Source organism: Pinus tabuliformis, chromosome 8 (assembly GCF_031772625.1).
Source record: "Pinus tabuliformis cultivar Carrire ecotype Pingquan chromosome 8, CPIR1, whole genome shotgun sequence".
Lineage (NCBI taxonomy): Eukaryota > Viridiplantae > Streptophyta > Pinopsida > Pinales > Pinaceae > Pinus > Pinus tabuliformis.
In genome coordinates this window covers 926,248,120-926,263,610 of record NC_142294.1, presented here as the reverse complement: position 1 = coordinate 926,263,610, position 15,491 = coordinate 926,248,120, and the positions used below count along the sequence as shown (strand labels likewise).

The following is a 15,491-nucleotide window of genomic DNA, read 5'->3' as shown; positions in this document are numbered from 1 at the left end:
AATTCATGAACTTTATGAACCATGATAACATTAGTACAATGTGAAAACATGGATTAAGTTATGGTGGCAAATAGAACTTGAAATCATTTTAGTGCAATTGTAATAATATTAAGATCCTAATGGACAGTAAGTTGTTTCAATGGCTTCATGTAAGCATCACGTCTACAATCATAGTAAGGTAATAATCATTACCATTTTTAATGAATAAAAGGATTTGCATACCTTTCTTAGTGTCATAATCACAATTGTAGGGGAAAATATCATACCATATCAATTTATAAAGGGTTGTTCATAGAAAAAAAACATCAATTATAGAATAAAGTGAAGTTTTACATAATGGCCTAATTTGTCAAATTAAGCCTTGCTAACTAAGCCATGGATCATGTGTGTCTAGTAACAAAATGAGTTGCACAGATTTCACTACATCTCAAACCTCTTGCAGTGAGATACTAAGCATCCATGAAAACATGCAATATCTAAGTGCTCCACTTTAAGCCCCCAGCAAGGAAAGGAGTCAAAACCATGGCTGATTTATGGAAATAAACTACGTTATTAACTGGATAAGTTAACATTCTAAATAAAGTCCCACAAATTACGTAAGTGCCTAGGCAGAAATAGGGCAATGGTTTAATTAAGGCCTCGACTAATAAGTTTGAAGGGTACCTCAAATAACAAAATGAATTTCACCAGGTTTGGCTATAGTACAAACCTTTGAAGGTAACAAATGTCAAATGCTAGGGTTTAGGGTAAAACCCTAGGGTTTTACTGAATTTACTGCAAGCTGTAATCCCCGTACCGTCGCCGCTTAATGTTTCTCGTCGTTCCGTTCTCACACCCGTCACTTTCGGCTGCCGACTTCTGGCTGGGAAAATGGGGGACAATATGGAGGTTGAAGAGGTGGATTACTCCGATGAGCCCTTTTCAGACTAGGTTATTTTTGGGAACCCCAGCTTCACAACGACGGTTAATGTCTCATCTCCGTTAATTGATCCGGCTCCGCTCACATCTTCGCCTGTCGTTTCTTTACCTAGACACTGCTTTGTGCTTCCTCTCACCGGGACGCTCTCTGATTCACCAGGGTTTGAAGTCCCCCCTCTTCTCCTAATACCCTGCACATTCTATGTGTGAACACCCCCCCTTCACCCTCTTTTGACCCCCATCCGCCCCTATCATCTTTTTTCACTGTGCCCCCGGTGGACATCCCAGTTTCTGTTCCGGAAAACCCTCCTTCCTCGGTTCCCCTGTCGTCTGGTTGCTTTGAGACCCCTGTGGTGAAGGTAAAACCTGCTAAACATATCCCCCTGGAAGGCATCCCAAACCCTTTGGTAGACCACCCGTCGGCTCCTCGCTCTGGCAAAAGGAAGACCAAGTGTGTTAAGGCGACAATAAAGGATATCACCATCAGATTCGACGAGACCTCGGCAATAGGGGAAGCTGCTATCATGGCATGTACGGTGCTTATAGGGCATGTGCGTGGTTGAGCATACTCGGCCAACAGGCTAACCCAATGGGTCAAGGAGATTTGGGGTGGGATGTTGAAGGAACTACCTAAAGTACACGTCCTGCCCAGGGGATGGTTCTCTTTACACTTTGCAAAGGAAAACTACACTGATTTGGTACTGGCCAGGTACTGGCACATTGAGATGGCACTGGTCCTCCTCAAGTGGTGGAGCCCATTATTCGACCCTGAACGAGAACAAATTGGGGTTGGACCTCTTTGGGTTCTCCTGCCAAGGCTCCCATTACAGTATTGGTGTGAGGAAGTCTTTATCAGGATTGGAAATGCTCTGGGAGTTTATTTGGACAACGACCGTACCTTTGTTGAATCGAAAAATCGCACCCTTGCTCGCATTCTAGTCCACTTGGATACGCGTGAGGGCCTGGAGGAGAAGATTACACTATAGTGGGGGAAGTATATCAGAGTCCAGATCTTAGATTACAAAGGGGTTTCATTTCACTGTAGACGGTGTCACAAGGTGGGACATCTATTTGAAGATTGCCCACTCAACAGGAAATCTGAGGACTCCCCAAAGATAACACCTACTCCATCCAGGGTCAACTCGCCCACTGGTTCTCGCCCCTCTCCCACGGGTCCTACCCCACCAATATTCTCCCCTCCTCTCAAGACAAGGGAGGCTGGGCAAAGACCAATTTCTCCGCCACTGACTAGGGCTCGTGCTACTATTGAAGGTGCGAAAGCTTCGGGTATTTCTCTGATCCCTTCTCCTGTATCTTTGGATAATATCTCATCTTTTGTTGCATCATCGGTTCGGACTTCCATGGCTCACTATATCATGTCTTCCCCACCCCTTATAGCCACCACTGCCCCTTCCCTGCATTCTCCATCCTCTTCTTCCATGTCACTGTCATCCTCTGGGGTCTCACCTTCACACCACTATTTCCTCCGCCCTAGATCCCACACCAAGGATATCCTGGTCCGTCAATCTGGTTTAGGTCTCGCCCTGCCAGGTTCTGCTTCATTGTCATCCAAAGGGAGGAAGTCTGATCTCTCCAAAGCTATTAAGCGAGCTGGGGCAGAGGTAGCCTCTGGTCGTCAATCCACTCTTGATGGGGTCCTTAGAGCTGTGAATACCCTGAGAGGAGTTCCCCCATGAAGTGCCTATATTTTAATTGCAGAGGCTTGGCTAGTGCCTCTAAGAAACTAGCCTTGCAGAGACTTTTTGAGGTTGAACCGATTGACATCATCCTACTTCAAGAAACACTTGGTATGGCTAATCATATTACCCGCTCCTTGCAATCTCTGGTCCCAAGTTGGACATTCGTGGCTATAGATGTTGTAGGGAGATCGGGGGGACTAGCTATAGGATATAACCCTCGATCCATCAGGGTTGATGCATCATGGGGGGGTGCGGGATTCTAGGGTATGGATATATTCTCTATTGAGCTCGGCATAAATCTACGAGTTGTGAATGTATACGGACCCTGTCATCAAAGGGAACATTTCTGGCAAGATTTTTTACATCTCTCGATCATGGCATCTGAACACATTATCATCGAAGGGGATCTAAATTTCTCCTTGGGGTTCAATGAATCATGGGGTTCTTCGGCTCAGGTAGATGCTATCACAGGACACATGACAAACATTTTGGAACTGACCAATTTTGTAGATGTTCCCATGCATAAACCTCTCCCCACTTGGAGGAATAGAAGGGTGGGTGAAGCAGCACTGGCTCGTAGACTGGACAGATTTTTAATGAAGAGCCTACTCATACAGTAATTGCACCATTACAAGAAATGGGTGGGCACAAGGGGCATATCGGATCATTCTCCTATATATCTAGAAATCCATGGGCCACATCAAAAGCCAAAAGCCTCCTTTAAACTCAACCACGTCTGGTTGTAGGACCCAGCCTACATTAAATTGGTTTCTGAAATCTGGACTACCAACCCCATCCATAGAGCTGAATCTCTGGCAAGGGGTTTTTGCAATAACCTTTCCAAGCTCAAACATCTCTCCATCGATTAGGCTAGGGAGAAGCTTATTCGAGAGAATTCATAGTTATCACAAATTGAATCTGAGCTAAGCTCTTTACTTGACGATCGAAGTCTGGGATTCATCTCTGCAGAAGATAAGACACATTTGATTGAGTTGGAAAACCAGAAGGCTCACATTCTAAAGGAGCGGGAAGAATCCCTGAGGCTAAGGAGTAGAGCCATTTGGCTGAAAGTTGGTGACGACAACACAAGGTTCTTCCAAAACTATGCAAAGGGTCGAAAGGTTTCAAATACCATCTGGAATCTACCTTTACCTAAGGGAGGCTTAGCTGACTCTTTCAACAAGCTCTCGCACCTGGGCACTACTCACTTCAGGAACCTCTATAAAAGCCCTCCTGAGAAAAATCTTGTTGATATTATCAATGTGGCCAGTCATTTTCCAAGATTTGTCAATGAGGATGATGCAGAAGAGCTCTTTGCACTGGTCACCTCTGGGGAACTTGAAGGCACGTTAAAATGGTTCAAAAAGGACAAGAGTCCAGGGGCGGATGGCTGGACCATAGAATTCTATATTGCATTCTATGAGATCTTGGGGCAGGACCTTTTGAAAGTGGTGGAGGAGAGCAGAACTACAGGATCTCTATACCATACTATCAAATCGACCTTCATAACTCTCATACCAAAGTCCGATTCTCCATCCTCATTTGATGATTATAGACCCATATCTTTGTGCAACTGCTTCTACAAGATTATATCCAAGATTATTTCCAACAGGCTCAGGCCTATCCTCTCCCAGCATATTGCTCCACAACAATTTGCCTTCCTTGAAGCCAGACAGATTCATGAAGCTATTGGTTCAGCTCAGGAAGCCATCCACTCTATCTAGACCAGACACTTAAAAAGCATCATTCTCAAGATCGACCTGTCCAAAGCTTTTGATCGGGTCAGCTGGCTTTATATTAAGATGCTTCTCATCCATTTGGGTTTTCCTCATAATTACATTACTTGGATCATGGCCTGCATTACCTCTCCCACTTTCAGTATTCTCATAAATGGCTCGGCTTCTCATTTCTTCCACTCTGAAAGGGGACTTAGGCAAGGCTACCCTCTATCTCCCCTCCTCTTTCTTATTGTCATGGAAGGCCTCAGTCGCTTAATTGCATCGGCCAAGAGGGAAGGAGACCTTTGTGGCCTCAAGATTTCGGATGATTGCTTTCTCACCCACCTACTATTTGTGGATGACGTGCTTATCCTGCTGGATGGCAGCATTCGGGACTCCCGCACCTTCTCCAAGATTCTTCTCCTCTTCTCGTCCACCTCTGGGATGCTTGCTAATCAATCCAAATCTACCATCACTTTTTCTCGCACTTCAGTCCAGGAATCCCATTTTGCTCATCAGGTATTTCCCTACAGCATCCACCCTTTGGACAGAGGTCTCAAATATCTGGGTTTCTGGCTAAAACCCACCTGTCAGAGGATTGTAGATTGGGTTTGGCTTGTGTCAAAACTAGAGAAAAGACTATCCATTTGGAGTCTCAGATATTTATCCAGGGCAGGCAGGCTGGTCCTTATTAAATCGGTCCTGGAAGCTACTCTAGTTTTTTGAACGGCTCTTTCTTGGATCCCCAGGAACATCCTATCTCATTTGCAACAACTGTGCAACAGATATCTCTGGAATGGGAATCAAGACAAAAAAATCTTTGCCTGGATTAGTTGGCAAAAGATTGCAATGCCTAAGAAATGGGGAGGATGGGGATTAAAAGATCTCCCTCTATTTGCGCAGGCCCTTGCTGCAAAAATGAGTTGGACCTTGCTGACTGGTCAGAATTTATGGACTCATATCTCATATCATAAATACATCTAGCCACAGAATATGTTGGATTGGGTTCGACTGCCTAGTTGGCCGACGGCAGGCATCTCATCCATGTGGAAGGCATTGCTACACTCCTTGCCCCATATAAGAGATAATCTGGTGTGGAGGATTAATGATGGTTCTCTGGCTCGGATTGGTCTGGATCCTTGGACTGGAGGTGGGGGAAGACACTTACTCTCTAGAGACCTCATCATGTATCTACACTCCCATGAGATCATGGTATTCTCACACATTGCAGGTCAGCGAAATTCAGGGGTATTTTCACAAGAATGGAAATCTGCTCATCAACTCAATCTTCCCCCTAGATGGCACCAGGAATGGCATGATTATATATCTACGCTATCTGAATCTCACATCAGGATTAAAGAGGGACCTGATGAATTAGTATGGTGCCTGGTGGAGAATGGCTTTTATTCCCCTAAGTCAAGATACATTACCTTGATTCAACACAAAAGACCATATCAGATCACTAGCTGATGGAGAAACATATGGAAACTCACTGCATCGCCACGCATGAGATTATTCTTCTGGTGCATACCTAGGGATAAAGTTCCCACGGGGGATCATTTAGCTCACAGATCATTTTATGGGCCAACCTGGTGTATTTTGTGCAAATGCGCATCGGAACACCTTTTTTTGCAGTGCACTACACTGCACTCTCTTTGGCGAGCTTTGTCCTCCTCTATCCGATTTATTGGGCAATGGGCTGGAATTGATCTAGGTAGTGCATGGGATGACTGGACCAATAGACACAAGGGATCCAAATTACTGAGCCTCCCCTTGCTTGTCAGTTGGTATATCTGGCTGGCCCGAAACTGCTTCATCTTTGATAACAGGCCAGCATGTTGGCCTCGCATAGAGGCTGGTATTATCTCTGCCTATAACGAATTGCTAGACCCACTTCCACCTAGAGAACGCCGATCTCATCCCCTGCCTAATATTGACAAAAGTACTCCTTGGGCCTTCTTTGATGGTGCAGCTAATCAACAGGGTTATGGTGGTGGCTTCATACTGTATATCGGTGAACATCATTACTATAAAGTCAAGATGGGATTAGGAGTTGGAACCAATAATTTTGCGGAGCTCATTACCCTCCGTCATTTATTACATTTCTCCTTGGGACACCGGTGCATCAATCTAAATATTTTTGGGGACTCAAAGATTATCATAAACTGGTTCAATGGCATTTCTGCATGTCACTCTCACACACTTAACAATATATTAAACGAAATAAATATTTTCAAGGCAGAATTTAACCATATCTCTTGCAATCACATTTACAGGGAGCATAACTGCAGTGCTGACCAACTATCCAAGGGGGTCGCGATATTATCCAGAGGAGAATTGGTGATTCAAGAGCAGAGGGGGACAAATGAATACCAATATTATCATCGGCCATATATAGACCAGCACTATCAGGGGGATCTCGGTCCTTGAAAATATATGTTTTTCTTTGTTAAAAAATTGTAAGAAACACAAAAAATTTGAAAATTTTTGTATATATATCGACATATATAAATAGAATAACATACTAAAAGAGCCCTGCATGGCTTATGTACAGGCTTATACAGGCATATAACAGTTTTTTTCACAGCTGATATTATGACAGATTGCCCTGCGTGGTGTATCTGGACAGCTCATAGTTTTGTGATAGTCCATGGTGACTCAGATATAGCATATGCAACAACATCTACAATATGTAATTTTTTTATATTAATGAAAAATTACGGATTTTTCCAGGGGAAAAAAAAAAAAAAACAAATGTCAAATGCCCATGAAATTTTGAATATTTATAGATATAAAAGTGATCCCCTTTAAAACATAATTGATGAAGCACACTCATTATTGCAGTTCTATAATAAATATTTTCTTCTATACACTTTGGTAGACATAAAATAGAAAAGTTTCTCCTACTTTCTTAAAGGATGCTTCGCAGGACAAAACTAACTTACCCATTGCCTATTTAGGCTTATGTATATTATAGAGGAACTGGAAATTGTGTCACTACATTTCTTGTAAATTATGATTCAAATAATGTTGGACGAGTCATATTTAATGGTCAACACTATTAGATAGCTTTGTGGTATGTTAGCATTCTACAGGATTGCAAAATTGTGGTTTTCAATACTGCAAAGGTGATAACCTTGAGTTATTAGAGTTGTGATTCTAGCCCTTTTTTTCTCTATATCAAAGTATTGAGGCTCATGCAACTTGTTAAAGTTGATGCAAAAACTTATCTAGATGTTGATCACTTTTGTTGCAAGTTATTTATTCTAATTTGATCATAAACTAGTAAAATGTAAGTATAGAATCTAAATTTAGTTTACAGTCATTTCTTATATGCATCGAACAATTAATCAAGTTACCCACTATTCCAAATGACAGTAGACAAAAGAACATGTATCTGATATCTCAGATGGCGGTTGATAATAAAACTGAAAATATGCATTTTGTTATTGTTATGGTTTCACTGATGCCTAGCTTGCATGTATGTATATTGTAGCATGTCACATGCTCGATATTATATTAAAGTATTAATAGACTGGGTATCGTGGGGAATAAATTCTCTAGAAATTGTTTTTTTTCTAATTCATCATTTTCTATTGGTGTCTAGCATTAAGATTTCTAGTTCAATGCACTGCTTTTCTACCTTCAATAATGAGGTGTGTTTGGCCTCTCTTTTACCAAATCTACATGCACTTGTTACTATAGAATCTACTTAAGTGATGATTCTCTCATTGTAATAGGTTGATGTACAAACATCACAAATGAAAATGGAACCTATTGGAGGGTTTTCTTGGGAATCTATTGATGAAAATATTACCTCTTTTGAAGAGAATTGCATCACTCTAGTGGGTTTGCTAGAGAAAATAAGAGTTACAAGAGATAATACGAATTGATTGTGGTACGTAACAAGGTGAGACACCATGGTTTCCTTATCATGTTTTCTTATTGAATTTTTCCCATGACTAATGCCAATTAGTGTGGTCATAGTTGAAAATTTTAGTGGATTTTCCTTGTGAAAGAGCATGCTTGGATTTCAATTTTGTATCTTTTTTAATTTGAACCTTCAAATTGTATGTTAAGATTGCTGCTTTTTATTATTAATGGGTTTCTTCTTTCTTTGTTAAGATTGGTATATGTATCTAACATTTTGCATATTTCTCATTTCCTATATTGAATTATCCCCTGCTCATTTATCATACTTGCATCGACCCATGCATTGAATTTGTGTGAAACTCAAAATTAAAAAATATTTAGACCTCATAATTGGGAGGAGAGGAGTACTACTACTAACATGAATCATTAGATTCATAAATTTGTTGTTGCCTTCCCATGTAATTGTACTATTTTATAGCTTGTCTAAATGTTATTTATCCTCATTTCAAATGTATCGATGTTGTTGTTTTCAACATGTTTCCTATATAAAATTGCCAAGAAGGGTATCTGATGATGGTCAGTTCATTAGGATTTGATTTAAATGTAAAGTTTTAATTCATAGGCATGCACTCATGTCTTCATGCATTCCTAGAAACTAATTAAATCTTGTCTTGAGCAGTGTGGAAGTTGATGAAGATGAACACTTTATAAAGAATGGTGATCTCCCAGTCCTTATTATACAGTCAACCGGCGATGTCTTGCATGTCTTCATAAATGGTGATCTTGCAGGTATTTTCTTATTTAGGATTAAAATTTAGCTATAATTATACACTTTTCAACATGTTGTTGTGTCAAGTTGCATACCATCAAATAACTAGAAATTGTAGTTTATGATAGTGATGCTTTTTCCTAGAATAAATCAAGTGTCTAGAGAACTTAGAGTTATACTTCTTCCAGGGTTCTGAAAATTGGATTTAATTTTTTCTTGGATGCTTTTCGGGAGTAAGTATGGAAGGATGGAGGACACGAAAGTGAGGTTTTCATCTGGTGTCAAGTTAAATGTTGGAACAAACAAAATTTCTCTCTTGAGTATAACTGTTAGTCTACATGTTGGCTTCAAAACCTTTTAATTTTTTTCTTATATTCCATGCCTTTTATTTTTTTGTTGGGTAGATTTCAAACAACTGACAGATACTTGTGTCTATAAGTTGTATCTTAAAGTTGAATTGTTTCATAGTTAGGTTTTGCATGTTGGTTGTTTAATAGAGGAACCAACAAATGGATGGTGTATACTTATTACTGTTACACTTTTCCTCTAAAGTTACTCAAAGAGTTTCTTTATTTGTGGTAAATAACATTGGGCCCCATTTTGAGACAGAAAATGTAGTAGTGTTGGGTCCAATAACCCTAAGTGGTTTCTAGGTGTTATCCTCCACAATGTCCCCGGCTGATGAGGAGATCGATGGAGGTAACCACAGACCAAGCTTTCAGTTTGGTAGCTAGCCCTATGAAACCATAGAGGGCTCTATCTATGAAATCACAATCAAGAAATGACTGGAATGTAAAGGATTTTAGGCTAGATATGTTTAGATCAGTGTTTGATTTGATTTTGATTGTTTGCTGGATGGTGGCTTAGGTCTAGGGAGCTAGGTCTAGGCTTTGAGAATCAGATCTACAGAGATGTAATGGGGAAAGGTAGGCACACACTTTAGCACTTTAGGGTTTTCATTGTGTATATGGGATATAGGTATGGTTTCAAAATGAGCATAAGTCTCATGAATTCGTTTATATCAGAAGAAAAATGAACAATAATGTGAAAGCTTCTCCAAAACAGAGAATTACATGAATGAATTATGTTTATTATCTTAGGAAACAAGCACATGAAACATGGAAATGGAAATTAAAGATACAATACCTTCAAACTTATGATCACATAAGGAAAAACATTGCTAAAACACATACCACGGGTATCCCACTACAATAGCTGCAAACTATGTCTATTAGTTCCTACCAAATTCTCAATTACACTAGATTTCAAGGCTCATTTCCATTGAATCCAACCCTTGAAAATGATTAAAAAGGGCCTCATATAGGCTCTGAGGTCGAAATCCTCCCTAGGAACTTGAATTTCCAGCAAATAAAGTCAAATACATGCACCTATTTGATCACTGCAACACACTAGGGAGGTTACTAAACCATTTTCTCTTTTATCCAACTATCACAAGATATTTACCCAAAGTATTAAATGGAGGATAAGTCACCTATTCACCCCTAATTTTACCCATTTAAATTTAATTTTACCCCTCACATTCATTTAATTCACCCTTTTGACTTTTACCAAAGTCAAACTAGGAATTACAAAAACTTACATAGTGAAAATTTTACAAAAATCTCAGAAATTTCTAGGTGCACAGTGAGCTGTTGGAGGCCATTTTTGAGTGCCTTTATGAACTCCAAATTAATATCTGAAGCCTGTTATTGAAATATGGGAGAGTTTAGATGTATTTAGAGTATTGTTTCACTCAAAATGACCCATTTTTTGCTAATATATGGCCATTCGCCCAAGGTGTCTCTAGGTGTGTAGCAAAGGCCTCTTGTGCACAATGTGTTGTCTTCCAACCCATTTTTGGAGGCCTTAAACTGATCCAAATTGCAAAATTTATAGATATTTTGACATATTTTGAATTTTATTACAATATGGATGCCTCCAAAATGTAATTTGGACACTCTAGCAAGGAGAAGAATTGAGTTTCCCAAGGTCACTCCAAAACTGCAGGGTGTCTTTGACAAAAGTGCAGCGCCAGCTTGAAGAGAAATTTTGACTACCTTTCTTGAGTATTTTTGGGCTGAAAGTGGTATTTTTGGAAATATTATGATGTCTGATACACAATAGAGTCCTTAAGAACTTTCAACACCTGCTCCAAATCCCTGAAATTTTGTCTTGAAGTCAAGCTGTCCAGAAGTGCAGCAACTCTCCCGTAGCAAGTGTAGTTTGGGAATTTATATCAAATCATAACACTTGTGCATAAATGGAAGGATTTTTTTGTTTCTTGGCCTATCATTGACAAAAAACTCTCTCACTTTTGTAAAATGATTCTCCATTTGGTCAGAAACATATTTTGAAGCAAAAATGTCCCTATGTGCAACAAATGGCCTTAAAGAGAAAAGGAATTGTTTTACAAATGGAGGGAGATGAGGGGGTTTAAGGGTGTCTAAATTCTTGGGAAAATTTTTGGCGATAGGGATAGATGTTAGGGAGTGTAATTTCTTTAAAATAGTGCAAGAAAGGTGTGAAAAAATCGAAAACACGGTCCTAGCCTAAAAATTTGCAAAAACGCAACATTGAGCTAAGGTTTAGGGAAAATGAGGGGAAATGAAGGGAATGGGTATGGGAAATTGTTCGGAGGGGTATATAAGGTATTTTTGGGGGTTATGGAACATAAAAACTAGGATTTTTCTCATTGCAATGAAGAAAAATCATTTGGATACCAAAAGTACAACAAAACCCTAGGAGAAGGATTTTCACTGAGTTCTTCAAACTGAAGGATGCATAAGAGGTGCCAGATGTTTACTTACTTGCCAAGGAGATGCTTAAACCTGTGAATGCTGAAATGAAACCCTTTTGATACTTTGGATGGTCCTTTGTAGCTTGAAAGTTGATTTTTTCTTTGGTAGTGACATGACATCATATGTCCCTTTGAGAAATGATGAGACAAGGTAGTGTACTACAACATTGTCTTGTTTAAAATAAAACATTTACCTTTACCTTTATTTTTCTTTCCCTAAACTTATAACTCCCTTTACCCACTGACTCACATGATGGACTTGTTTTTTTTTTACATATGTTATTATGATGACACATGGAGTGAAAACCCTAGACCATGGCCTAAAATGAGGAATTTAACCATTTCATGACCCAAAACACTTGAATGAAGATATGATACCTTGAAGAAGACAATGACCATGATGAGTGATGAAGACCATGAGACTGAAAAGAGTAGTAAAGACTGAACCTCCCTAACCAATGACCAAATTTTTATTGAAAAGTTATTTGAAACATAAAAAATTGACCTAAGACCCTAGTAAAAAAAGCTTTGTAAGAGCACATTTGATCACCGATGACTGACATGACTAACAGACACTAACACAATGATGGAACATGAGATTTTTCCTCACAAAGGTGGTAATATTAGGTTAGGGTCATTTTAACTTTAAGATTTCCTTTTTTTTGTTATTTTCTTATATTTTAGATGGTATTTTTGTGAACTCAAATACAAGCATATCGTTATTTTAGAAATACATGGATAAAAATATGATGGTTCAAGACAAAATGAAAAATTACCTAAAATTTTGAGAAAATTTTTATTTTAATGAGGATATGATTTTTTACAACATCATATCATTCCCTTCCTCAGTTTTTTGTTTCTAGTACTATGATATTTCATTGCCAAACTTATGTATCTATTTCTCTTACCAATCCCAGTTTATTTTCTATGTTTACACATTTTGAAATGACATTTTAGGAGAATTATATAGACAACAAAGATCAGTCGTGAAAGGTGAAATTTTGTTGTAATGTTTAGGTTCATAATAATTTGGAAATAGTAGGTAAACGACAAATGTTACAACAATATTTGATTGAATGTTACTGCTTTTAAAAACTATGAACAAGGGAAAGGTGTTTTATTGTTCTCTCATTGAGATTTTGCAGCATTCAGGCCCTACATTCTTGATATCTAAACAAACAAAAAATATTTCAATGGCATTGGGGATGACTTACTAAACCTTAGAATTGTTAAATAATAGATAGCTAATGTATTGAATCTAAATATCTATCATAAATTCTCCAAAGAATAATCTCATCTTTGCTTTCATCGTGTCTAATATAGGCTATTTTATTCTTTATACTTTATGCATGCAGATTAGATTGAAAGGTAAATCAATGAATCTCAACAACAATGGAAATAACATTGTTGAGTGGATGAAAGGGGTAGTGGTTCCTCAGAAACAACCTCTAACATGGTATAAGGTAATGGTCATCAAGTGTGGGAACTAGATTTGGTATCAGCAACATATTTTTGGTTATACTTGGATGGAAAAAATTTAGTAATATAAATATTTTACCGAAGCTTATTTGTACAAAGTCTAAATTTAACTATTGTACAGGCCATGTTTGATGCACTAGATGGTAAAGATCCATTAGGGTTGGATTTAAGAACCATGGGAAAAGGCCAAGCTTGGGTAAATGGGCATAGCATTGGAAGGCACTAGCCTTCATATATTGCGGAAGATGTCTGCTCAGATGGATGTTCTTATGAAGGAACTTACCAACCTCACAAATCTGCGACAAATTGTGGCCAATCTTCTCAGCGCTGGTGAGTGATCTGTAATTTGTTGCAAGAATTTTTTAATCGATGGTGTATTTTATAAATAATGAACTGCGCTCTTCCAAATTTGTCACATTAAGGGTGGATTTTATGAGCTCTTAATAATGGTTAAATTTGGTGGGAGGAATTTTTTATTAGTTGAACGTCAAAATATTTCATGGTTTTAGGTACCATGTTCCTTGATCGTGGTTGGAACCTATGGGAAATGTGTTGTTGTTGTTTGAGGAAATCAGAGGAAATCCTTCTAGAGTTTCACTCGTTAGAATATGTATAGATATTGTGTGTGCTCATGTATGTGAACCACATTCTCAATCTATCAATTTTTGGCATCTTGAGAGTACTGACAAAGTACAAAAATTACACATACCAAGGGTTCACCTTCAATGTTCCAAAGGACAACAAATTTCAGCCACGAAGTTTGTATGTTTTGTTTCATTTTCAATGTTCCAAAGGACAATATATCATGGATTTGTTTTTGATATATGGTTTAGTGTCTAGTAATATTTCTTCACTTTCATATCAACTTCAAAAGAACAATAACAAAGCTCCCCATTTTGACCATTGATGGGAAATTTATGGCAATGACTATGCATTGTGAACTCCTCATGGGACCCTTTGAATGCTAATGAGTTGAGTTTTCATGGGGTGTTCAAATTCCTGTTGTCAACCTTTCAAATTCCAAATTGGCCAAATGGGTGATTGATTGATCTATTTGCATTCCTTTCTTGAATTGCATCATTCTCCATGGAGAATTTCTCTCATCGCATTATTTATAGTGAGTGTAGCATATGGAGCAAGATTAGGATTCATGTTTAGTGTAGCATATGGAGCGAGATTAGGATTCATGTTTAGTGTAGCATATGGAGTGAGATTAGGATTCATGTTTACAGGTGATCACATTTTTTTCATTTGATGGCTAGTGTCCTCCTTTAAGTAGTTTGAGTTGCTTCCATGATCATAGGAAACATTTTCTTAAACTTGTGTGATAGTTAATATATTAATTCATACACTACCCTATTTACATTAATGAATAAAATTTTCACTTTATAAGTACAAGGCATATTAACACTAAGGTTGAACTCATTACACCAAAAGCTATAAAGAAAAAATAATTGATGCTTTAACTTAGAACTCCAGGAATGTCCAAGAAATTTGAAACAGTTCCAGTTCACTTCATGAAAAGTTATTTATGTTGTTTCATCTTTTATTAATATTTTATGCATTTAGATCAATTTCTTTCTGCTAAGGATTAAACCTCGAAACAGAGTTTGTTTATCTTAGAGTTTCAAATACAAAATGTCTTGATAACAAGATGGATGGAACTTTTCTTCTTTTTGAAGATAATTTTTTCTGATTTGAATATAGGATAAACTATAAAACCGAGCTTGTTTATTTTAGAGGTGCATAGACAAAGTGGCATGCCAGCAGTAGGGACAGTACTTGTCTTCTCCTCTGAGGAGAAATATTTTCTAATTTGAGTAAAGGTGTCTCTACTAATATTACAGTAGGAAAATGTAACGTTATTATGTGGTTGTATGCTAAATTATATTACATGAAACACGAAATTTTTATTTTTATTTTTTTTTCACATTCGTAATCAATAGAATCAAAGCTTTCCTCCTATTTTTAGTTTTGAATAAATAGTGTGAATTTTTAAAACTTAAAAAAATTATAATAACAATTATTATTTCAAAATTATGGTCAATAAGCTCGCAGGGGTTTGGTCTCGTGGTCAGCGAATGGTCTGCTAAGCTGTTCGTGCCACTGTGCAGGTCACGGGTTCAAGTCTCGTCTTACCATGAGGGGTCGTTCCTTGCGGGTTGGGCGATTCCTCCTAGCTGTTATAGTGGCAGTCGGTGGGATTTGACCCCATGTAACGCGAGTATTATACCACC

The 15,491-nt window shown here is 38.3% G+C and overlaps 1 pseudogene; it reads left to right on the top strand.

Annotated features, from left to right (window-relative positions):
- The window catches only part of LOC149238553 (beta-galactosidase 1-like), a 34,892-nt pseudogene extending 20,798 nt beyond the window's left edge, over positions 1–14,094 (top strand).
- Positions 14,095–15,491: the final 1,397 nt, after the last annotated feature.